The following is a 27261-nucleotide window of genomic DNA, read 5'->3' as shown; positions in this document are numbered from 1 at the left end:
CATTGTTAATGATCTGTGCTTAAACACATGATCCCTGACAAAAAATAATCGTTTCTATTCCCAGAGATCCTTTCAAGCACCAGAATGTTCTCCCTGTGCATCTTAGTACCTTAACAAAAATATTTTGTGTTTTGCATATATTTTGTTTAACTCATAGTATCATTACAGAAATTATTGAGCATTAGTATTCGCTTTTATATATCTGTATCAATGTGTGGCTCTTCTCTTTTAGCTATAGATATAAACATGGATTTAGATATTCATATGTATATGTATATATACATACACACACACACACACACACGTGCGCAGAAAAGCTACCATGTAAGCTTGAGTCAATGTGCACAGGGTCTCGTTTGGATATTGTCCAACAAGACACAATTTTTAGTCCTCAAAAACTTCGTGGCAAGTACCCCACAATGGCATAGTGTTAAAATAACACTATACAAGCATTTTTAGATTTATTTAACTCAAATACTAAGGGTTGATTAACCTCTTCCTAGAAAACTCCACCTCATTCAAAAGTTAATTACAGAAAACCTACTTGATTTCCACCACTAGGAACCAGGTCAACCTGGAAAGACAGGTGAGACTGTCAGCAAACATCTCGGACTCGTGTCTACTTTGCCTCCCTGATTTAAATGATGAACAAGCTCATGCCTTAGCATACCTGCAGTACTTAGCTACAGCTTTTCCCCGGATGAGTCTCTGACCATGACAACATGCTTCAGCTGAATGGCTGTGGCCCGCGTAATCGGCCTTTTCAACCATCTTATTAACCACAGGCTGATTAAAAAATTAGATCAAAAATGTATTTTGAATATTTAATCATTATAATACCTGAAACTTCTCTACTAGCTTTAGCCTGTGCTCCCAGGCATAGGGTGCATGTATTTGAAAAAGAGGTATCAAAAAACCATTTATTAAGCATAAACACTGTGGCAACATTCAAGTTCATGGCATCACATGATCTTGAACTTGTACTCTGCTCATGAATTATAGGTAGTATCAGACATAGGGCCAAGGACAGTATTGAAAATATCACGTTATGCTTTATTTTTTAAGCTAACCACCCATGAATTAGTTCAGGAGGATTTTATAAGAAAAATACCAGTACGATGAATACTTGCGATAGTGAATGCAGCTATTTTTAATAAAGTTTAATAGAAAAAAAAGAATGAAGAAAAAATAGACTCTACAGCAGAGAGAGCTGACTTTTAAAATTTGTCAAGTAATGTGTTCAAAAGAGGAAGAAAAGGTCATTCAGATGCAAAACCTGACTAAAAGCTTCAGTGGCAAGTTACAAATTAGAAAGCTTTGGTGAGGTGGAAAAAACTGGTGAAGACCAGGCTAGTGTGGTTTCAGAAGGTGGGAGAAAGTAGCCCTGGTTAAGACCAAGGTGAGAAAGGTGAATATGATGTAAAATGTATGCCTTTTATAAATTCACATTTCTGTAAGGAATGGGGCTGCAATTCATAATGTATTAGTTGCATAAAACATGGGAGCTTGGAATGGGGAAAAGAAGACAGCTGCTTGCAAATTATCCAAGGCCAATGGCTTTTTCCGTCCGCATGGAGTCACAATTTTCAAGATGCCCTCAAATGATCCTTAAATTATTCTAATTCTCAACAGTGCTTTCACTTAAAAGTAGTTTTTGTCAGAAATTTAGTAGATTTTTTTTAGCCATAGCAGACTGCAAGAATCCATTTAGTCCCCTAGGGTGAGTAATAGAAGGTGTGTGTGTGTGTGTGTGTGTGTGTGTGTGTGTGTGTGTGTGTGTGTGTGTGTGTGTACATATGCATATACATGTGTGTGTTCCTGTAGAAGATCAATGAATCCTTCTTCAAATTGTCATTGAATTGAAAACAATAATATGAAAATATATGGGAAAAGTAAAGCTTGGTAACAGAATGATTTCCTAAAATGTGTGCTATATTAGAAAATACTAAACATGCCCTTTGGTTGCAGAAATTTTCAGAGTAATCGATGCCCATGTGTCCCTGACATGTAATATATAATTTCTGCTCCCAGACATGTAGATGTCTGAAATGTCCAAATTTCTTAGCTCTTAGGCATTACACATTAAATGAAAATTAAATGAAAGCTACCATCAGGATCTTGGAACAATTTTGATTTTTTTTCAATGATTATTTTATAAATAGATCTAATGGAAAAGTTAAGTGATAAATCCAACAGCCCTAATTCTCACAGTTAACGAGTGGCTAACACTTAAAAGTCTGTGTCCCTTTCTAGAAACTCCTCCTTCTTTCCACTGCCCACATTCTCTTTTATGGAGTCACCAACATCAACATGTTGAATGCCAAGGGACAGAATGATATCAGAAATAAAACGGCTTAAAATGTTTAAATTGATTATTGTCCCACCCTCAAGATCCTTCAAGTCGAGTGAGAATAAAAGATTTACTATGGATTAATCCTACACATACCCCGATGCTGCTGTACAGTCTTAGGAAAAGGGCAAGATGGGGATCACAGGAGTAGGTAGGTGGGGAGGCCTCCTGGGACTGAATGCTAACCTGAGGATGTTATGCAGAATTCCTTCAGGTTTGTCAATCTCTCGGAATGCAAAACTCAGACTAATTTGCTGCTATGTGGTATAGTCTTTGGGAAATACCACTTGATATTTTCAGACATATGAAGAGGGCAGAGAGGTTACCTGGGGGTGCAAAATGCATGGTGTCTTTACTAAAAATTAGGAAGGATACTACTTGGAGAAATATATGTTTTTATCAGAAAATGTAAATTCCAAAGAATTCCTCATAAATTAAAGGTAGAATTTTTCACAGCAGTGATGGGATGTGCTCTCCAGTTGTCTTGAAATAAAAGTTTAACAAAAGCAGAAACACTTGCAAATCATCTTTGCTCCCTGTCTGTCATCAGCGCACTTAGGTGCTTTTACAAGTGTAAAATCTTGACATAAGCCATGCTAAGCAAGATGGCGATACCCATCCCCTCCTTCCTGAGAGCCACAGGCTCTTTCAAAACCAGTGTGAAAAAACAATCCAATGTTAGGAAAGGTCAAAAGCCAGGATGAAGAGACATTCTGATTAAAAACCTTCCCTGAAGGCAGCGGGCCCTCTCCCTGTCCTCTAATTCAAACATAAAGGCATTTAGCCCATGCTAGTTTCCTGGTTAATTTTTCAAGAACATAGGTTGCTTAAGGATCAGAATACTGTATGAACTTCAAAAGATTTGAAAGGCTCTGCCTGGACCCACACGGTTCGGATTGGGTCCCCCTGCGAGTGTGGTGCTCATTCTTTTCTTTTAATTTCTGCTTTTCTCCCTTCTTCACATTTCTTTCTGACATCCTTCACGGTTTTAAATGACTCATTTTTTAAGCTACATTAAGACAAAGAATTTCTACAAAGCCTTGGAGGAGAGCTGAGTTCTTTCCAAAGATGGGAGCAATACAATATTTTTTTTAAAAATCAGTAGCATTAATAGAGGAACCTCAAAAAATTTTAAAAGCTTAATTTTTATCCAAGCTACGGTAGTGCAGAAAACCTCAAAAGATCAAGTTTTCTTTTTATATTCCTATTACTTCCTGATTTCAGCCAGACCTGAAATATCACAAAAACAGCATGACTTGGATTTTTTTTTTTTTTTTAGATGACACAAAAGTTTCCAAGTTTGAGCACGGATGGAAACTCAGATTTCTTATTTATAAGATGTAGGAGGCAAAGAAGAAAAGAGTAAATGAACAACATTTCTAAGGACAGACAGTATCTACAGACTCATGATCTGTTGTCAGGCCCCAGCCCTCGTATCTGCAGGCCCCAGGGTTTTCACAAGGGAGGCCGTGTACTATATAAGCAAACAGTGTAAGCTAAAACTGAGGAAACAATTTGGGAGTCCCTTACAATGTTCAACATGTAATTACCACATGCTCCAACAATTCCACTCCTAAGTATCCACCCAAAAGAACCAGAAACAGGGACTCACACAGATAACTGCACACCGGAGTTCACAGCAACATTGTTCGTAATAGGCAAAGGTGGAAAAAGCCCAAGTGTCCGCTGAGGGATGAATGTGGTATCTACGTACAATGGGACATTATTCAGCCAAATGAGAAAGGAAGTTCTAATACACACTACATCAGGGATGAACTTTGAAAACACCGTGCTAACTGAAAGAAGCCAGATACAAGAGGTACCTACAATAGGAAAATTCTTAAGGACATCAAGAATAGAGAAGTCAGCAGAGACTGGGGTCAGAGAAGGTAGGGAGCTAGGGTTTCATGGGTGTAAGAATTTTTATTTGGGATGATTAAAAAAGTTCTGGAAAAAGATAGTGGTGATGGTTGCACAACACTGTGAAAGTACTACATGACATGGGGTGATACACTCAATAATTAAAGTGGTCAATTATAGGCATATTTGGTATATATTTGTATATTATGAGTAGTTTACCACATAAAAATACATTATTAAGAAAACAAAGAAACAATCTGTTAAATATGTAAGTTATATCCTTTTCTCTTATCTTGATAAATAGACCTTTTAGTGTAATTTGAATTTAGGCTCGGTGGATTTCTCTGTCTCCCATCGGGAATATGCTGGTGTAGCTGGGGCAGCCTCCTGGCAACTTGGCCCCATAATCGAGCAGCATCCTTATCCCCTGGGAGGCACATCCTGGTGATGATGTGGTCTGACCTCAAGAAGAGGAATCCACACGACAGGCCTGCTTGCTCTCGCAAATCTGCTCCAGACCGTGAGCAGGACATTCCAGGAGCCAGCGCAGGCTGACTGTGGGCACGTTCCCTTGGCCCACAGGATATTCTGAATCCTTGCTCCCTGGTAGAGGGAGGGAAGACTGCACACAGGTGTGGCAGAGTGGGGCCTTCTCTGATACGGGGTCCCGCATATGCCCCTCTCTAGCGAGGTCTAAGAGCAGAACTGGATTCTGTGTTTGATTCGGAAGCCTTTCGCTTAGCCTCACTGGTCTCACTTCACCACAGACCCATCTGATCTAGAACAGATACAGGAAAAGTCTCTGGGCTCACACCAGTGTGTCCTATCTTCACTATTTTAGGAAACAGCTGTGGTGTTAATCCGTGTTGAATTAACACCCCCAGCCTTCTGCAACGCAACACCTTTTGACTCCCAGACTGGTTTGTTTAAACACTCTTTGTGGTTGCTGCCCGGTTGTTTCTCAAATCTGACAAACTTCTTCACAGACAGGCAACTGAGACTCTACCTTGGGGTCCCGGGGTGGATTACTGACTTTGTTTGACAGCTACCACACTCTTAATTTGCATACCCTTTTTCTCTAATTTAATTCATCTGCCAGTAAGTAATGAAAACCCTAATCATCTGACTTTTTTTTAAAAAAAATTGCGATGGTGATTTAGAATGAATAAAGAATCAGAGCCTTCTCCTCTCCTGGTGAAAACAAGAAGCAAAACCGATCCCTCACAGCGTAATGAATGCCACCCACTTCTCTTGCCGTCTCTTCCAGTGAAAGAAACATGTCTATAGCAATTCCACCGTTTCTCTAAAGATATACCGGACCGAGGAAGAGACTTTAGGTACATGATTCTCATATCTTCTTTGGATTTTGTAAGCATCTGTAGTAGTTCTTCCTGTTGTAAACAGATTGGTTGTTTTCATATTCGCAAGGCTCAGGAATATTGCCCATATGATCAGAAATTCAAAAAATGCTTTTTGGTTCCCTGCATGAAACCATATTGTCCCAAAGTGTTTGTTTGTTTTTTTTCATTTTGCCAAACAGACATTCACATTTCCATATTAAGCTATGGATTTGATTTCTGTAGTTTCTCATTGATTCATCTATATGTATCTAGAGAAGTCATCAAATCACTCTTAAAAAAAAAAGAAGTCATCAAATTGAACCAACACTATAGAAACACAGACTCATGGCGGTTACAGGCAAAAGCCATCTATTGATGCTAAAGTTAGTGGGCAAACGTATGGAACACAGGAAATTTCCTTAGGCTCAAAATACCTCTCCAGAAGACACTTATCAATTACACAGTTAAAAATAGTTGCGTATGTTTTGTCATGGCGTGGTCTCCGGGGTACGGAGATGTAAACAAGGCAGACGCCGTCAAAATCAAGGAATGCGGGTTTACATCTCACGCGCCCACTAAAACCAGGCGAGGGAAAAAGCACGTCACCTTGGCAATTGTTTTGCATAAATGCATAACCCCAGCCGAATCACAAGAAAACATCAGAAAAACCCACACTGAGGGGCATTCTACAAAATTACTGACCAGGACTCTTCTGAAGTTTCCAGGTGACAAAAAACAAGAGTAAGATGGGTGCGTGTGGGGAAACACAGACGGACGCAGTGAATGATGGCGTCGTGGAGCCTAGAGCTGGAAAAACACTAGTGGCCAAACTGGGAAAAACTGTAATAAGGTCTGTAAATTAGTCAGTAGTATTGTTAAGTAAAAATAGTAATGAGATTGCTATTAATATCCTTTATCACTATATTTTACATTGTATATATTATTTTATATTATTAATGCCACCATTATTAACAAATAAGTAATAGTATTATGAGTTAATAGGATAGTTATTAGTTACAGTATAGTGTTACTAATAGCAATCAGTTAATTAGTTCATAGTAAATGCTAATTTCCAGATTTCACCAAATACACTATTGTTATGGATGGTGCTAACATCAAGTGAAGCTCGGAAAAGAATATAAGGGAAATCTCTACTTCTACTTTTCCATAAGTCTAAATTTATTAGAAATCAAAGCTTACAAACACAAAAACAGGGCAGCTTCAGCACACCTTTTTTGTCCCTTGTCCCTGTTGCATTCCCGTGGAACACACGCTTACCGTTTCAAGTGCAGCAGGTTAAGGCAATGGGGATGAGCCAGGACAGCGGTGCCGAGACAGCCAGAGTCTCTGACCCCGACGGACCTTCAGCCACTGCGTCAGCCTGATCTGCTTGCCTGTCGCCGACCTCTTGTCAGGTGGGGAAAACGACACATATTCGATCAAGCCACTCAAAAAATAAGAAAATAATTCTGATTGTTTAACTGCCCCTCATTCTCTGGGAATTAAGTTTGCATTATACAATGACTGTTCTCCATGGTTACAGCAATGTATGAGTGTTGCCTACTAGGCTGTGACAGTCTGGATTTGCACGTTTCCTTCTCCAAAAGAGTCTGCACTGCACAGCTGTCTGCCCAACGTGGAGGTCATTGAATGGGATGTCTTCAACATATATCAAGGCCATAATAAAATAACATTAACGGTGCACTGATCCTACTATCTGTTTTTATCTTACATATGTAAAACAGGTAACATTTTACAAAATATGCCACATGCATCGTCTTATTTAATAGCCTCAATGATTCTCCTAGTTAGATACTGTTCTTTTGTGAAGGGAACTGATGTTCAGAGAGGCTGTATTAATCATTACTCATGTAGCTCCTGTGGTGGTTTAAATATACCCATATATACTCTTTGTCACTCCTCACATCCAATGATGAGACCTAATTCTCCTGCCCTGGAGCGTAGCTGACCTCCATGACTTGCTTCCAATTAATGGAATATGTAGGAATGATGATTTGTGACTTCTAAGACTAGGTCATAGAGGCATGGTGGTTTCTCTCTTGCTCCCTCTTCTCTGGAAAGCTCAGTCTCAGGGAAGCCAGCTGCCAGGTGTGCAGAGAGCCAAGCTGAAGTGAGGAACAGATTCCTCCACCAAAAACCTGTGAATGAGATATCTGGGAAACCAATGTTCTAACCCAGTCAAACCTTCACATGGTGATGGCCCCAGCTGCCAGCTCAACTGGCATCTCATGAGAAATTCCAAAACAGAACCATGCAACTAAGCCACTCCCAAATTCCAGACCCATAGAATCTATAGGAGATAACACACATTTGTTCTTTTAAGACACTAAGTTTGGGGATCATTTGTTATGCAGCAATCGATAACTAGTGTAACTACTAATGCTAAGGGCTAGATTTAAATTTAACCAGCTCCTCTGATCTTAGATCCAGAGTTCTTTTTACTATATCACAGTTGCCTTCTTTCTGACAAACTATAAGCAGTCCATTATTTTGCTGTGATCATGAATAACTCAGATATAAAAGTCCCTCTGTAGTCATTGCTCTCAGTAAGATCAGGAAACTGCCATTGTGCAGATGTTCTCTATCACTGCCTCAGAGCTCAGCCCCCAGCATGACATAACATTTCATGGTTAATAGGGAGAAGGGGTAGAGAAATTCTCTTATGCTGTGGAATCCATGAAATATTCATGGAATAAATCATGACAACATATTAAGGTATACTTTATTTATATAATACATAAAGAAGAAAACTTGGTCCCTCATAGGATTTATAACTGCGAGAGTTTGATCACTTTAGGATAGGCAACTAAATCAGAGTAGCGCAGTTAGCTATTCTATTGGTATAGAATTTCTGGATCTTGCATTATTTGTGCTTGTCTATATGATTTCTTTGTAGGTCTAAACACAAAATCTTTAGGATTGAGTACAGTAACAACGAATATAATAGGGTAAGTTATGTGCACATGAAAATTATGAGGGGTATAGCAAATTTCATTATAGTTACTAATCACTAAACTACACTGCTTTATTTTAACATAGCCTCCCCCCACACACACATTCTTGCTCCCCATGCACATTTTGATGCTCCTTCTCTCCTAAGTGCTAAAATGGACCCAAAGGCAGCAAGGTGCCCCGAGTGGCCTGAAGGCAACTTCAAGGGGAAAATGATGCATGGCTGGCAGGTTTTAAAGATCTGCCCCATGTGTTCTCAGCTTGAAGTCAGTCATTCTTATGGTCCCATGGCATGTGTGACTTAGGACAGATTCTGTGTGGAAATACATGTGTTCTAGTCATGGGGCTTACATGCAAATGGGCCATTCTTTTCAACAGAACTTGACGTTTCAGGCCACATGGAAGAGAAATATCAATGTCAGGATGAATAGCGGCCTGCCACTGTCCCACTCTCGGAGCTGCTCTCTGTCCTCCTTATGTGAGCTCAGCTAAGGCGCTAATCACTTTAGTATGCGGATGTGCGTGCCTGAGGGTCCTCAGTTAAATGTGGCCAACAACATTTTTTTTTTCAAATATATCTTCCATTGGTCCCCTGCTGTGCTTCTACTCTAAAAGCAGAAATAGCTCAGAAGTTAACAGGAAATTTCTTCCTGGTGTTCAAAGAACTTCATACTGGGCTTCATACAAAAAAAAAAAAAAAAAGGAAAGGGATTGCCCATAACTGTTTAAATGAAGAGTTGCTTCCAAATTATTGACATTATTTTTTTGCTGTTGCTGCTGTTGGGTAGATTCACAATTGCCTTTAGAACTGTAATAATTATCATTTATATTTGCTCGTTATCTGCCTCTGTCAATTTTCTATTACATAGAAATAAACAATTAAGACCTCAAGGACAAACATTAATAAAACATATATGAGTAGGAAAACAATAAGAAATTTTAGAAAGCAGGATGTGAGAAATTCCAGTCTGTGCTCTGACACATGAAGCCTAGGGCTTCCTCACTCTTGTCCTAACAAGAAAAATCAGTGAATTTTCCTGGATGCATCAAAGAACTGAGGTTACAGAATAAAATGCCACCTCATCCAGACAGACACAGCCAAGATCTGCCTACCTGGAATAATAAGTGAGGCCAGCAAGGCTGCAGGATTCAGAGTCGATATTTAAAAAGTCCATTGTCAGGACGCCTGGGTGGCTCAGTCGGTTAAGCGTCTGCCTTCGGCTCAGGTCATGATCCCAGGGTCCTGGGATCGAGCCCCGCATCGGGCTCCCTGCTTGGCAGGGAGCCTGCTTCTCCCTCTGCCTCTTTCTCTGTCTCTCATGAATAAGTAAATAAAATCTTTAAAAAAAAAATAAAAATAAATAAAAAATAAATAAATAAATAAAAAGCCCATTGTCTCCCTATTTATGAGAGATGAATACTCAAACTTGAAATTAAATAAACCTCACCATTCATAATAGCATGCAATAAATGAAATATTTAGATATAAATCTAACAAAGTATGTACACAATCTGTATGTGGAATAATTTATATGTGCATAAAACATTGATGAAAAAAATCAAAGAAGATCTAAGTAAATGGAGATATATTCCATGTCCATAGATTAGAAGAATCCACATTTTTTTTTTTTTTTGCCCAGCTGGCACATTTATTAGCATGAAACACAAGATCGTTCTCTTCCTGGACCCCAGGAAGCCACGCCCACAAAGTCCCAAGCTCCTGAAGCAGAGTCCCTCTGCCCCAGATCTGAAATAAGCTCTCAGGCCTTGGCAGTAGCCTGAGTTGCTCCCAGGGCTGTGAGCTGCTGAATCTTCTGGCTCATCATCTCCATGACAGCCTGTTTCATGGCATGCTTCTCCTGCAGAGCTGGCTGGATTTTCTCCATTTGCTTGGTAAGGAAGTCTTTCTTCCTCTTGAAAAAGTCCTTGGCATCCTTAGCTGTCTTTTCTACATAGTAGCCTATTCCCACATCGATGAGTACATGTTCCACATCACGTAGCTTCCCAGGGACATACATAGAACTCACCAGTGGGACGAGTAATTCTTTCCCCTCATTGTTCTTGTTCAGCATGTTCAGACAGTCCTTGGCTTCCACATACTTGGTCTGTACCACCTTGAGCTGAGCAATGGACGTGGACAGGAACTCCACTTCCTGGTCCGGCTGGTTCTTGAGCATTTCCAGCTGCGGCAGGTTCAGCTCGGTAATGTTAACTGACTGCGCCATGTTGGGAAGGATCCACATTTTTAAGATGTCAACTCTTTTCAGTTTGATCTATACATTCATTGTGATGCCAATAAAAATCCTGGTAAGCTATCTTTCAGATATCAACAAATCACTTCTAGAGCTTATATGAATGGCAAAAAATCTAGATTAAATAGTACAATAAACAAGAAGAAGAGGAAGAAGAAAAGGAGGAGGAGCAGGAGGATGACAGTCAAGGGCTCATTTCAAGCTTTACTATGAAGCTAGCATAATCAAGACCACATGGTATTGGCCACAGAACAAACACTTAGATCAGTGGAACAGAGAAGCCAGCTATCAATACATTCAAATGTAGTCAATTAGTCTTTGACAAATGGGTAAAGATGACTGAGCAAAGAAAGGATAGAGTTTTCAACAAATGATAACAGATTAATTGAACTCCCATATGCCAAAACAAAGCAACCAAAAAAAAAAAAACCTTAGACCTTACACATAAATGAACTCAAAGTAGATCAAAACATATGTAAGATGCAAGCTATAAAACCTCTAGAAGAAACAGAAGAACATCAGCATGACCTTGGATTTAGTGATGAGTGTTAAATACAATACCACTAGTACAATCAACAACAAAAATATGTTGGACCCTATTAAAATTAAAAACTTACACTCTGAGAAAGACACTGTTAGGAGAATAATGATAAGCCACAGGCTGGGAGAAAATATTTGCAAAACAATATCTAATAGAAGACTTGTATGGGGGCACCTGGGTGGCTCAGTCGGTTGAGCATCCAACTCTTGATCTCAGCTCAGGTCCTTATTTTTTTTAAGATTTTATTTATTTGAGACTTTTATTTATTTGATACTATTGTACTATTTAATCTAGAGAGAGAGACACTGTGAGAGAGGGAACACAAGCAGGGGGAGTGGGAGAGGGAGAAGCAGGCTTCCCGCCGAACAGGGAGCCCAATGTGGGGCTCTATCCCAGGACCCTGGGATCATGACCTGAGCCGAAGGCAGACCTCAATGCTTAACGACTGAGCCACCCTCAGCTCAGGTCTTGATCTCAGGGTCATGAGTTCAAGTTCCACAGTGGGCTTCACATTGGGCATGGAGCCTACTTTTAAAAAAAAGAGTTGTATATAAAATATACAAAGAACTTTTAAAACTTACCAAAAAGAACACAACACAATTAAAAAAAAAAAATGGGCCTAATTTCTGAATAGACACCTTGACAAAATAGATATACAAATTGTAAATAAGCATACAAAAAATCCATTGTTTGTCATCAGAAAATGAAAATTAAGACAATGAAATAATCCCTATACATTAAATGTTTAAATGGAAAAACAAAAAACCTGAGATAATTCCTGGCAAGGATGTGGAGAAACAGAAACTCTCATTCACTGCTGATGAGAGTTCAAAAAGATACACCTGCTTTGGAAGACAGTTTGGCAGTTTCTTACAAAGCAAAACATTGCCTCACCATACAATCCAGCAACCATGTTACTAGGTATTTAACCAACTTATTTGAAAACTCATGTCCACACAAAACCCAGCAAACAAGTACTTATTGCAGCTTTGTTCATAATCACTCAGAAGTGGAAACCACCGAAATGCCCTTCAGTAGGTAAATGGATAAACAGTAGTACATCCATGCAATGGGATATTATCCAGTGATAAAAAAAAAAAAAAGATCTATCAGCACATGCACAGATATGGATGAATATTAAATTAATATTACCAAATAAAAGGAGCAAGTTTGAAAAGGCTACATACTGTATGATCCCATTTTTATGACATGATGATGGACAAAAGTATAGAGACAGTGACAGATCAGTGGTTGCAAAAGTTTCCACGGAGAGGGGAGAGCACATGGGATTGGGGCAGGAGGAGTGAAACTATTTTGTGTGACACTGTAATGGTGGATTTATGACACTATGCATTTGTCACGAACTTGGAGAAATGGCTGGTATTGGTGATATGTAAAATGAGCCTAGAGCATGTTGGTGTCAGAAAGTAAGAAACTGCACCCCAAAAATCCATAATAATGTCAAAAGGACATAGCAGCCCACTGAGAGTACCAAATGCAAAGCTGGAACAATTTGAGCAAAAATAAAGTAGGATTGGATAATTCCCAAAATTTAAAATAAATATCCATGAATCTACATTAATATAAATAAATGATTGAATAAGTAAATAACTTGGAGAAAAAGGATAAATCTCTCATTAAGATGAAAACAAATAACTTAATATTGATACTTTGTTCTCAGGAATATGGAGCATAATTCTCTACTCTTTAAGCATGGGAGCTTGTAGTGACTTCCTTCCAAAAGATACAGAATGGAAATGAAAAACAGTAACAGTGAAAACACATGACAAAGCTTACCTCAACCAGGTGATTAACTAACATTGGCAGCTATAAGCCATGTTGATAATGTACACCTGTGATATGATCTGATTAAAATGGTACTTTGCCTCTATGATCTTCCTTCCCAGAACCTCTAAGCCTAATCTCACAGTGACAAAAATATATAAAAAAAAAAATCTCCAGAAAGGGACATCTCCAGAAAGGGACACCAGAAACCTGACCAATACTCATGAAAACTGTCAGTCATAAAAAAACAAGAAAAATTTCAGGAACTGTCATGGCCAAGAGGAGCTTAATGACACAAGATGATTAAAAGTCCTGTGGTATCCTGAGTGGAATTCTGGAACAACAGTAGCAACACAAAATATTTAGTAAAACTTAAAGAAATCTGAATCAAATATGGACTTTAGTTAAAAATAATGTATCAACATGGGTTCATTAATTAGAATAAGTACCATACTAATGTAGGATGTTAATAATATGAGAAGCCAGGCTCGTGTGTGAGAGCTTTCTGTACTCTCGTGATTTTTCTATAGATTTATAACTACTCAAAACATAAATGTATATTCTTACAAAATAAAAATAAAAAGTAGTCTATCTGTGAAAGAGGAAAATTATAAAGAAAAGAAACAGAAGAAAGTGATTTTTAGTCACCTTCTCTCATTATTCTACTCTTACGGAAACAGTTTTAGACCTGTAGTCAGAGTTTATAAGAAATATTGAGGCATAACAAATTATCTACATGGACCAAACAATTCTGGTTTATTTGCAGTAGCATATTGAGTAAAAAGTAACAATCAGCTTCATAATAAATATTTTGTCTTTGTCGTCTCAGGTATTCTAAGGTTTATAGAGTCTGCCCTTCATATTGTGTTATTACAAAAAAGAAAAGAATATAGATATTTTAGAATGGAGTATCATAGCTTCAGCTAATAGAGAGGCAAGGTAGGAAAAGTGAGGGAAGTGGAAGCTTCCAGCCCATTTAGTAGTGCAGAATCTGTTAAAAAAACAAAATTCAACTGAGTAAATGTTAAAGAAATTTTCAAGATTTAATGTAAATGTTAAGGATCTTACTGGTTTTATTCAGTGATTCATGAATCAGGCAGCATCCCATCTAGCAAATAAAAAGGAGCTCTTCAGAGCTATACAGAATGAAGGACTTCCACAGAGGAAGGGGTGGGACAAGGGAGTTGTTCTAGCAAAGAGCTGATTGTATGTGGCAAGGTCACCTTGTTCTTCAGGAGATGGATGGGGTCTATCAGGCAGATCCCCTGCTATGCTGATCAGGTAATTCCAGACTGACTGGTGTAAGATTCCATTCCTGGGGAGGCTGGACTGTAATTAAGTTAGGTATTAAGTCTCCATTGGGTGACATGGAGTTTAGTACAAGTGGCTTCATTTGGCGACCGTTGTCTCTTTTTTAACATTAGTAAATCATTATGGTTCACATTTCTCTATGAGAACAGCATATGGAGATCTTTATACAAGCACGTGTCCAACTACTAGAATGAAAAGATCTGCACCCCAGGATGGTTTAAATCCATAAAGCTATTTTCTTGCAAGAATGCAGAAAGATGTAAAGGATGCTTAAGTATTTGGTAATAGGCTTCAAAAGTTGTCCTTGCAGCTCGTAAATTCTATTATAAATAAAACTGAAAGATAATGAGGGCCTACAAAAAAGCAATGACTGCAAAAATAACTGAACTTCCCTTCCTTTTAAAAAAAGTGTTTTTCTAGAGAATGTTGGGCTCGAAAATAAGGTCAGAGTATGCTTATTTTAACTTATTACCTCCTCTTATTTTAACAAATGAGAATAGCCTTTATTCTTGGCAGCCTTCAGAAAAGAAAATATTTTTCTCTCTCTTGTCAAGTTGCAGTTTCAGAATTCAAAAAAATGAGTTGCCTATGCAGTTCAAAAATGAGAAGCATTTCTTTTGTTACTGAAAATGCTTACTTCACACTGGCTCTGAATTGGTATTTGTCCTCCAGGGACAATCTTTCTAATGGGTTGACTCTGTCCCAAAAGGAAACTACCACGTTCATTTCACAGAACTTTTCAAGATGGTGATTTGCAAGGCTATATTCATAACAATTAAGGCAAAACTAACTGCTCACATGTCACAGAGATGGGGAGCTGGTGGCATACCCCCCTGAATGTCTGGTGTGACCACCTCACTCTGGGGTAAACAAGTCATCCACGGTAGGTGTGGCAGACACCAGCAGTTGACGGACCCACCTTCTCTTTCCTTCCCTGCTGCCTTGTCTGTCTCTGTTGTAGAAACCTTGGAGGCTAAAAACTTGATTTTCCCCCCTCCCGGGGAAAGAGAAGTCTACTGAGACCACTTCCTCTCTTGCTTTCCTGCCCAGAGGTGCTACCCCCATTGCGGGAAGTTACAAGGGATCTGCTTTCTTGCTGTCAAGACCTTGCCTACCCATCCCTGTATTTCCTGTTGCACAAGATAAATAAATAATCTGTTTTTAATCCACCACACCAATTTCCTGTTACCAGGGGGTGAATCTAGTCCTAACTGATGGGATAGTAAGATAACAGTTAAAGTCAGTGATATTTCTTAAGTGGTTAACCTTCTCTAGGCCCAAATGAAGAACATCCGAGATAGTGAAGGAAATCTGAATGACAGGTGACATTGAAATGCTCAGAGTACTCAAGAATTATATGAATGCATTCTTCAGTAATTCTCAAAAAACATCTGTATGAAAGGTGATATCATTCCCATGATCTTACTGAGAAGAATGAGTTTAAAAGACGTTTCAGGGGTGCCTGGGTGGTGCAGTCGGTTGAGCGTCTGGCTCTTGGTTTTGGCTCAGGTCATGATCTCAGGGTTGTGAGATCGAACCCTGCTTTGGACTCCACGCTCAGTGGGGAATCTGCTTGAAATTCTCTCTCTCTCCCTCTGCTTTTCCCCCACCCGGCGCTTGCTCGCTCTCTAAATCAATCAATCAATCAATCTTTAAAAACATAAAAGACATTTCAGTAATCTGTAAATATAGAACTATGCTCACACTACTGGTGAACTACACACTATGCTCTCATAATAGAAGGAGATGTAGAATGAACATGGCCCTGCCCTCCTGACACTTACAATGTTATGTTAGAGAAAACACTCAATCACAAAAGTCAGTGTAAGATTACAATGATTTTTTTTTTATTTTATTTAAAGATTTTTATTTATTTATTTGAGAGAGAGAGAATGAGAGAGAGCACATGAGAGGGAGGGAGGGTCAGAGGGAGAAGCAGACTCCCTGCCGAGCAGGGAGCCCGATGCAGGACTCGATCCAGGGACTCCAGGATCATGACCTGAGCCGAAGGCAGTTGCTTAACCAACTGAGCCACCCAGGCGCCCCCAGATTACAATGATTTTTAAGTGCCATGGGAGGAAGGTGGGTATCTGGCTTACTCTTAGCACTCAAGGAAAGCACCCTGATAATGTAAGAAATGACATGAACTCGGGTTGATTATAGGTATGAACCCAAAGTGGGAGAGTTAGAAAAAAACATTACAAGAAAACAGCACCACCAAGATCCCGTGGTGGGAAGACACTGAAAGACATGTAAAGAAATTAGTGAAGCTTGAACCAGAAAGAGGGGGAGCCTAGTTCATGATGGCACTGAAGAGAAGGAGAGAATAACCAGTGGCAGAGTAAGAACCTTGCAGGTAGGCACAGGGCCACAAAAGGCTTTGAGTAATGGAATAAATAATCAGATCTGCATTTGGCAAGTACCGTTCTGGCTGATACATGAGAAGTGATTTGGATGGATAAGAGGATGCCCCCGGTAGTGGGGCAGTGGGCAGAAATGGGGCTAATGCTTCAGTCTGCGTGGAAAGGTATTGGTGAACTACAGATGATGGTGTCACAGGATCAGCGAAAGACAGAAGGAGACAAGGGGGAAGGGTATTTAGAAAGTGAAATCCACAAAACTCCGTAACAGAATGCACACGATGACGCGCAGAAGTAGAGGAGGAAGGAGAGTCTTAGATTTCTGGCATAAATAATTTGACATACGATGGAACCACTGTCAGAAGCAGGGAATACTAGAAAAGGTTTGGGAAGAAAAATCCCAAATTCCCTTTTGGACACAGTAGAATATGAGAGGCATTTAGGACATCCCGATGGAATGTCAAATAAGCAATCATTGGTAGGACTTGGGTCAGTGGAGCCAGGAATTGAAAATAGAAATTGGTGAGAACTGATTTCAACATCTTACTGGTTTCCTCATTAATTGAGAAGTTAAATAAAATTTTGATGTGTTGATTTTAAATTTGCCTGGGAATCATGATTTTACCTTTTTGAAAAGTATGTATTAACAAGTTTAGAGGTACGTAGGTCATCTGTCAAAATGCTCAGCTGCTAACTTCACAAAGCCAGTTAAATGGAGCGGCCAGCAAAGTGTCCCTGACGCTTGGTTTAAGCCTTGACCATGTCCCCTGCCTCCCAGAGAGAATCACAAGCAGCAATAAAAGTTGAGCTTCGTTAACTCTGTTTCTTTCCCATTTTTTCCCTACTGACTTTGCATTTTGTTTTGTCCCTGGCTGTGCCATGCCCGGTAATGTATTCCTTACTGGAGGAAACAATAAAGAATTTGGTTTTATGATCTGACAATTTTGAGTATCTCTGTAGATCTACTCTTTATTGACTGAAAGATAATTTCATTTATTAGGTCTGCTGTCTATTTTTTCATTTGGGAGCTCAAATCAACTAAGGACTTCCTATGCATTGGGAAATACTACAAAAGCTCTTTGATATGTGGACTAATAAATGTCTGTATCTGTGTGTGTATTTTTGGCCTGTGGCTGAAGTGGCTGAATGAAGCTATGAACTCTCTAATGTCGTGTCTGTGATTAAGAAAGGGCTTGACTTCTTGTGAATATGAAGTATTTTCCTTAAATTAAAAAAAAAAAAAACTGTTTCAATTAGCTTATAAAGATAAATAAGCACTCAGTATGTCCACTATTCCCAAACTTCAAGGAAAATTAGAAAAATTAACTTCTAGTAACTTAGACTAGATTAAAAAAAAATTAAAACTTGTACTTCAGAAATATTTTAACATTCCAGTTCATATAACTGAATAAATCTCTGGCAAATTAAAGTAATGTGTATTTTTTTAAATCTAGAGCTCTTATCCTGGCATCAGGAGCTGAACTGTGCCTCATTTTACTGTGAAGTCTCCCCACCAAGTGAATATAGAATGTGCGCTACAGACATGTTTGCTCAATGCTCGCGCTCCATCTTTCCTCATGAATAGTCATTAAGTTCTCCTGCCCTTTCATCAATATGTACGTAATCCCCACCCCTATGATTATAAAAAACTTGTTCTCTCCCACTTCGAGAAGGGGGATTTGAGGCTTGCCTGCCCGTCTCCTTGTTTGGCTGCCTCATGAAAAAACCCTTTTCTTGTTGCATACCCAATGTCTCAGTGATGAGCTTTGCTGTGCTTTGGGCAGACAAATGGGTTGTGCTATAAATTCTTTACGTTTTGCCTAAGACTGTATATTAAATTATGGAAAAATAAAATTCTGTATCTCTTTTACACCTAAAACTATTCTTAGGAGTCTCTGGGTAATGACAAAGATTTGTTCTTTACCTCATAAAAAGAAAGATAGTAAAAATAATTAGATTTGACATACTCCCTATTTCTTAACTCACCTCAACACCGTAGGAAGAGTTGTTAAATCAAAGGAAATGCTACACAATCACCAGATAAAGTTTAAACAGGAAACTATTATGGTATTAGTCTGCTCGGGCAACCATAACAAAATACCACAGGCTGGCTAGCTTAAACGGTAGAAACACATTTTCTCAAAATCTGGAGACCAGAAGTCCAAAGTCCAAGATCAAGGTGTTGTCAGGGTTTTTTTTTGGTGAGACCTTTCTCTCTAGCTTATAGATGGCCACCTTCTTGCTATCCTCACAAGGCCTGTTTGTGTGGGGATGAACATCCCTGGTGTCGCTCTCTCTTCTTGTAAGGACACCAATCATATTGCATCCGGGCCCCATCCTTCCGATCTCATTTATCCTTAATAACCTCCTTAAAGACCCAATCCCTAAATACAGTCATATTTGGGGTTAGATCTTAAACATACGAATTTTGGGGGCACACAACTCAGTGCATAACAATTATTAACATAAATATTTCAGAAAGTATACAATTTGTGGGAAGACCCAAAGATTTGCCAATTCTCTGGCTATCCATGATATATTCTTACCTTTAAGGAAACATTCCAAACCCAAACAAAATAGTTGTGTAGTGTACCTAATAAAGTATCCCCCTTTCCTCCATTCTGATACTATTAGCTACTATAATAAATTACCTACAGACATTCAGTTTTTACAATCCATAGTTACTTTTTACATTGCTGCTCATCTGAAGACTCTGATATAAGCCTCACACCAGCGCTAATGTCTTCAATATAGAAGGACAGTCTCAGAGCCTCATGGAAAAGTCTGTACCCAGGAACTTTTAATTACTGATACTTCTAAAATGTTCTCTTGTGTATAGGCTTCTAAGATGATAGTGTCACCAACTAGACCCCAAGACCTGACCTTTACTGCCCACCTGCTTGTACTCACTGACCTTTAGTTCCACATTTTTCCTTAAACTCTTCTTTCCAGGTTATCTCTTAATTCAGGTAAAAGACCTGACAGGCATAACATCCCATGATGGAAACCAAAACTAGCCTTCAAGCAAGAACAACTGCCCAGGCCACCAGACCAGTTTGAGCTTAATCCCCCAACTCACACCTGCGCAGATGTAACTTAAGTTATGAGTGGCCCATAAAGTGACTGACAGTTACCTTTACCTCATTATAATACTAAAATCTCTGCCCGAGGAGGAGCACAAGCCTCATTTACATAACATACAATGTATAAATGGGCATGTTTCCTTAAGGCACATGCCCACCTCTATATATGATGACAAGTCTGCTCTATCTAACAATTCACTGTAACCCTAAATAAGAGAAACCCATTCACCGTTGCTCAGGGAGTCACGGCTTTGGAAGGTGCTCCCTGTGATCTCTTTACTCAAACTCACATTAGTTTGGTTACAATCATGCTTCACAATTCTCAGACAGTAGCGGTAAACAAAGTCAGACTTTCCAGTATACTGGATGATCCAAAAGTAGACTTCCTTCTGAAAGCAGGAACTCACAGAACAAGTATTGATTACATAGGTATGAACTAATAAGGGAAATGAAAGTTTTGGGGGGAATAGGGCTAATGTTATTTTAACGTTCTAAAATATATATAACAAAGCCCTTTTTCTTTGAAGCAAATCTAACCCTCAATTTTGTAAACTCCGCTTTTAAAGATGAAATGAACTATTTTTAGAGGTGTCTGATTCTTACTAACTCCTCACAAGTCAGAAACCTCACTAAGTCTCCTAATGTTTTATGGAAATGCTGTGTGGATATTTCCATGAGTTCTCTAGGAATCTATCTTCCATTTTACTAGGATATAATTGGACAATTTAATTGTGCAACGAAGACATTAGTTGGAGTACCATATTTGAAAATGATTCTCACTTAATCAGGCCTAACAAGCCCACGGTTAAGCAGCAGGGTTGACTCCATGAGTGGAGCCAAAGCCTCAAAGCCTTTCCTGGAAAAGCATTCCGGTACCTGGCTTACAGGTTCTTAGCCTCAGGTGATAACAAAGGTCACTTCCTGGCCCATCACAAACCTTAGCTAATTTGAGGAATTCCTCCAAAGGTACCAGAAATACAGGCGAAGTCTGGGGAAGAGCGTTTCTTAGGTTTGGTTTTCTGGTTTTGTATTAACAAATCACAGGGGCTTTTAAAATCCCAATCCAGGATTCCTCCTGAAAACTCCCAGACACAACGTTACTTCCTGGCCTTAGTAGTAGCTTCATAATTGATTAGATTTTGATCTACAAAGCAAACTCAAGGATGCTCATATGGTTAATTTAAATTTAGCTGCTTCTATGTAAATAATCAGGTCAAATCTAGTGAGACTTGTCTTATTGTGGTCAAGAATCCTTTAGAGACTAATTTTGTCAGAGTGGAGAAGTTCAGGAAATGGGCAGCAGAAATTACTGAGTGTCCTTTCAGGGAAATGCTGGGAGTTAGTCCAGCAGAACCTGTGGGTGATTATCAGATTCTATAGGAATGTGCATCTTTGGTTGTTTTACAATTCTGCAGAGATAGAACTTAAGTTGTAACAAATTGGTAATAATGTAAATGTTTCCTTCCATAGGCATGCAAATAATCACTGTTCATGACACTATAAACGCATCCTGTCCCCTAGAGAATAGATATCTCTGTGTGTCAAATTCTCATGAAGCTGGGTATAACATCTTACTTATTCCCTCATTAACATGTCTCCAAGGAGACAAAGCAGGAATAGTCAGAACTGGAGAAGGAAAACAAGGAAACTGCACTATTACAGTTTCCAAAGAGAGGGCCTGCTTTCAAGAAAGATAAAGGGTTACCTGCTTCCGGTGCCCCTGAGAGGTTTAGGTAAAAGAGGAGAGACAAAGGCAGAAGAATTGTCTCAGTGGAGTGAAGGGGCAGAGGGAAACTGTCAGTTGAGGAGTGGGTAAAAGAAAAGAGTAGAAATGAGTATTGACAGGGCGCCTGGGTGGCTCAGATGGTTAAGGGTCTGCCTTCGGCTCAGGTCATGATCTCAGGGTCCTGGGATTGAGCCCCGCATCAGGCTCCCTGCTTGGCGGGGAGCCTGCTTCTCCCTCTCCCTCTACTGTTCCCCCTGCTTGTGCTCTCTCACTCTCTCTGTCAAATAAATAAATAAAATCTTAAAAAAAAAAAAAAAATGAGTATTGATAGCTGTGGCATATACATTTGGGATTTGTCCCCAGGTCCTGTCACAGAGCTCTGGAAACGCCTGGAATTTCCTGAGTGTCTTTGTTATTCATAATAAGCCAGCCCCCCTCTATCACAGCATCCTTTATGGTGATTGGGTTAGGGGCTGAATACCTTCAGGATGGGGGCTGGTGACCAGAAAGACCAAACTCCTTATTAGAAGGTAGGAACTTGCAACCCCACTTTTAACCTCCAGGGAGGGAAGGGGGACTTGATGTTGAGTTATAAAAACTCTATAAAAAAAGATCCAGTGAACTTCTGGGTTGGTGAACACATGGATGTGGGGAATGTGGCATAGCCAGAGAAGGCGTGGGAGCTCTTATCCACTCCTCCCTCCCGATGTCTTGTCCTCTGTAACTCTTCAGTTTGTTGACTTCCATGTTTTCCAATAAACTGATAACTGTTAAGGGTAGCATTTTTCTGAGTGCTAGGAGTCATTCTAGTAAAGCATCAAATTTGAAGAAGGATCATGGATATCTCAAATTTGTATTGGCTGAGAAGTGTGGGTAGAATGGGCTCCCCTTTGGCACCTGGTGTCTATAGTGGGGGCAGTCTTGTACGAGACTAAGCCTTTCTTCTGTGGGGTCTTCTCTAACTGTGGGTTGTTAGTGTCAGAATTGATTTTAATCGTTGAACACGCAGTTGTGTCAGAGTACTGGCTGGTCTTGGAGGAAACCACACAACCGCTTGTTTAAGAAGTCTGGGTTTCACAAAAGGACAAGGATACTGAAGTAGTGAATGCAAATACAGGATCAAGGGATACATGTATAAGCCAGTGATACTCCATATTGTGTATCCTTTTCAAAGGACTTTTATAGGTATTGTTTACTTGATCCCCATGAAAGTCCTATAAGGCAGGGGGAGATGACATTACTATTCCCAGATCACAAAACAGAAACAAGAGGTCCCAGGAAGTAAACTTCGTCAAAGCCACGTAACTATTAGTGAAACTGGAATATCAATCCTAATCTGCAGATGATTTCAACATTCCCTTTGGCTCTAAAAAGTATAAGATTTCAAAATTGTCAACTCAACTTTAAAGAAAGCCAATTTAAAATATAGAATCAGGGAGATCTAGCTCAGCACCTAGGAGTATAACTTGAAATCTTTTTTTATGACACTAAGACAATCGCAAAGTTCCTATCAGCAGAAGCAGTAGCTCCTGTGTGGGCTGACCTCAATGGGAAGAGTGTGCACAACAATGCCCACCGCTTTTGGAAAGGGCTGTGGACAAAAGTCACAGGGAGCAGAGAAGAGAGTTTGGAAAGGCATGCTGCCCGGACACCCTGTCACATGGGGAAAACCAGGAAGAAAAAGAAAAATCATGGAGCCAAAATTGCTTTTAATAATGTAAAGGGCTGGGGTGCCTGGAGGGCTCAGTTGGTTAAGTGTCTGACTCTTGATTTCCACTCAGGTCATGAGCTCAGGGTCATGAGATGGAGCTCCTTGGGCTCTGCGGTGAGCATGGACTCTGCTTAAGAATCTCTCTCTCCCTCTCCCTCTGCCCCCACTCTCACTATCTCTCTCTCAAAAGAAAAAAAAAAAATGTAGAGGGCTATTATATAGGAATAGAATATATTCAGTTTGTATTGTTCTAGTGGACAGAACATAGATCCATTGATTCAAGTGAATATAAAAATGATTTTCTAACAACCCACAAATGTACATTAGTGAAATGAATGGCCTAAGAGTTACTGAGGCCTCTGTTCTGGGAGATATTCAAGGTGACCCTGGTCAATAAAATGGAAGAGATAATCACAGTGGCTACATATACATTTCTTGGAAGCTTATACTACAATTGTTCCTGTATTTATATTCTGATCCTATAAAAAGTCATTGGGACTTTAGGCATTAAAAGAGATGTTTGTCTAACCATTCAAGTTGGAATTTGATAAATCAAATTTAAAAATATCTTTTATAGAGTACAGCACAGTTTAAACTTCCCATTTGAGGCGAGGTGACAACAGTACTTACTGAAATGACTGGTGAATTTTATTTAAAAGAAGTATACTAGTTTCTGACAACTTACCATTTATTTTGGTAAGTGGTTTAGTATTTATATATTCTGCATTATTTGTGTACTGAAGCTGAAATCTGTGGGGAAGGCAGGCGAGACAGAAGCAGTTCAAGCTTGTTTAACTTAAGTAAACACACTAAAATATAAGAACATAGTCATCAGTTCTGGATAACGGCAAAATAAGCCTTTATTCAAACATTCAGAATGCAATAAATTTCAATGTGTTATGGAATGTTTGTGTCCCCCTCAAGTTCACAGGCTAAAGCCCTCACCACCACATAATGGCTCATTGTGACAGTATCTGGAGATGGGCCCTTTGGGAGGTGATTAGGGTGACATGGGTCAGGTGGGGCCCTCAGGATGGGATTAGTGTCTTTAGAAGAAGAGACACTGAGACTCAGCCTCTGTCCCTGCCCCAGCACACAGTAAGCAGAGGTTCTGCGTGCACACAGACACCTCACCAGGAGCCAAAGCTAAAGCGCCCTGATGTGGCAGTTGCAGGATCCAGAATGGTGAGAAAATAAATTTCTGGTGTTTAAACCACCCAGTCTGTGCCATTTTGTTTTGGCAGTCCAAGCAAACTGAACTATATATTTTTAATTTTTTTAAGTCAAACTTGAAGCTGTTAAAGATAAACTGACGATCCATTAAAAAAGCAAATGAACTTGCGGCACCTGGGTGGCTCAAGTCAGTTAAGCCTTGGACCCTTGATTTCAGCTCAGGTTGTGATCTCAGGGTCCTGAGATCAAGCCCCGCCTTGGGCTCTGTGCTCTGCTTGAGATTCTCTGTCTGCCGCCCACTCCCCACTCTCTCAAATAAATAAATAAATAAATAAATAAATAAATAAATAAAATATTTTTTTAAAAATGCAAATGAACGTAAAGTACTAGAAGAAATCTCAAGCACAGAGTGTCATCCTCCACTGGGAACTGCAAACTCAGGCAGGGTCCACAGCAAGGAACGGAGAGAGTGATAGACTCATCATTGCCAATGTGTTCTGAAGCATCTCGCTGTAGCATCATTCATTCTATTAGATTCAAAATCAATTCTATTGGGATTTCTTTTCTCGTTCATAAAACTGCATCATGCATCCTTTCCATCCACTCTGTACAGCTGTCTTAGTCTATTTTTCATATTTTCCCTTTGGACAGAGACATGGCCACAAGAAATGTTTCACTTTTCTCCTAACTATAAGAAAAACAACAGCACAGGGGCGCCTGGGTGGCTCAGTCGTTAAGCGTCTGCCTTCGGCTCAGGTCATGATCCCAGGGTCCTGAGATCGAGCCCCGCATCGGGCTCCCTGCTCCACGGGAAGCCTGCTTCTCCCTCTCCCACTCCCCCTGCTTGTTTCCCTCTCTCGCTCTCTCTCTCTCTGTCAAATAAATAAATAAAATCTTTAAAAAAAAAAAAAAGAAAAAGAAAAAAAAAAAAAAAACAACAGCACAAGTCAATAATTGGAAATGTCACATGGTCAATGTCAACCCAGGGAGCAGAGAGGTGGAGAGAACATGCCCAGTCTCAGAAAGACGCCTCTGTATACGGCATCACCATGGGAGCACATGCACCAGAATTGGGAAACTTTACAATTTTTAAAGAGAGTCTGAAAATCCAGATTTTTATGTAAAATCACCTGCTCTTTTTTTAACTGAAACACCTAATTCAATTACAACAATAACCATACTATGTGGACCCCACAGTGCTGTCAAAAATCGAAGCCTTGTCATTTAGACCTTGAATTTGGTTGGACCAACATTACAAAAATTGTCTGTTAATATTATAAGGACAAATAAAAGCCAGAGAGACCAACAATAGGATTGTTGTTAAGCCCTTGTTTGACTTGTTGATGGATCTGTGGAATTCCTTAATCAGGCACTTATAACAGAATAAATAATGCATGTTTCTGGATCCTTTTTAGTTTGGTTGAATATGGATGCTGAGGATGGCATTACATGAATTCTTATACCATTATGTTCCTATAATCTCAGGCATAAATAGATCTCAGTTTCAAATGTACTGCATATCATTTGATTAAAATAAGACAGCCATTCCTCAAGGAAATTTCCAACAATTACCCAGGAAAGCCTCGTCTTAGCATGCTGACACTTGTAAAGTAAAAATTAGTTGTTTCATGGAAGCCCTGCTTTCATCTAGCCACACTGCCCTGCCCATATTTCTCTTTCTTAAAGTGCTCTCCTCAGCACCATGAGCCGTGAATCGTCTTGTCTTCATTTTTTAGTTTCCTTAATGCCACTGGTTTATAAAATACAAATGATGGAAAGACCATCTATTGAGTCACTGAATGCTATATTTTTTAAGGCATCATGTTATAACAGATGTATATAATTGGGCCCATTTATTCTTCACAATAAATTACTCTTAACTAAAGAACATAGACACATACAAAATGATGGTTAAAATAAATCTCTGCTGTAATTCTATTAAGTCCCCCAAAACAAATTTAAGAAGGACAAAGAGGAACATTACTGAAAAGAAAATGTATTGGTGTTGAACAATAATTTTTTTAAAAAAAGGCAGGATCATGAGATCCATATACATAAATCAAAAGAACACACCAAATACATTATTTTAACTCTGTAACTAATGAGGGGACTAGGAAGATGCTACAATTGGTTAGAAGTGGAATTCAAAACATGAAGCACACACATATCAGTCAAAGGGAGCAGAATCTGCCACCCCAAAATATACCTCTTGGGCCTACTGATTTTTTTTTAGGCTGATTATTTTTGAGACCACAGACACAGGAAAATCTCAGAAAACAGAGCAGAAGTAAGGAACATTTTTGTAAGGAATATTTACAGTTATAAGGCAAATCTAGTTATAAGGATGTTTCCCTCTCTGTTTCAGGAAGAGGAGCATGCTCAGTCTCTAGAAACTCTTATCAATGGACAAGGCACTGACTTAGATCTGCATACATCCTTACCCCCTATTTCCTTTGCTTCTCCTGGTGACCTCCCATTAACACCCACGCACCATCCCTACTCCCTGCCAAGATCTGCCTTTGTCTTTTTTTTTTTTTTAAGTGGGTATTTTATTTATTTGTACTTAAACCTATAAACCAATCAGCCAAACTGGTACTATTATCATGATACATTAAAATACAAAACATCTTTCTACAAATACTAGAATAATGAACAAATTAACAGTTATAGTAAAACATCACAAGGGACAGAGGAAATCAATGAAGCACATTATAGCTTAACCCTTCACCGTTAACAATTCAGGTCATTAACAAGAAAAGCCTCACAATCTCATAAATACAAATTATCCTTCATCAC

At 39.3% G+C, this 27261-nt stretch overlaps 1 long non-coding RNA gene and 1 pseudogene across 1 annotated transcript in view; both read right to left on the bottom strand.

Moving 5' to 3' along the window:
* LOC118521997 (uncharacterized) overlaps positions 1–27261 on the bottom strand; it is a 74982-nt gene that overhangs the window by 36102 nt on the left and 11619 nt on the right. The window lies entirely within an intron of this gene.
* LOC118521996 (prefoldin subunit 5 pseudogene) lies at positions 10143–10753 on the bottom strand (annotated as a pseudogene).

This window comes from Halichoerus grypus, chromosome 4, assembly GCF_964656455.1.
Source record: "Halichoerus grypus chromosome 4, mHalGry1.hap1.1, whole genome shotgun sequence".
Classification (NCBI taxonomy): Eukaryota; Metazoa; Chordata; class Mammalia; order Carnivora; family Phocidae; genus Halichoerus; species Halichoerus grypus.
Note: the sequence above shows the minus strand (reverse complement) of the source record. Positions and strands in the feature narration are given on the sequence as shown.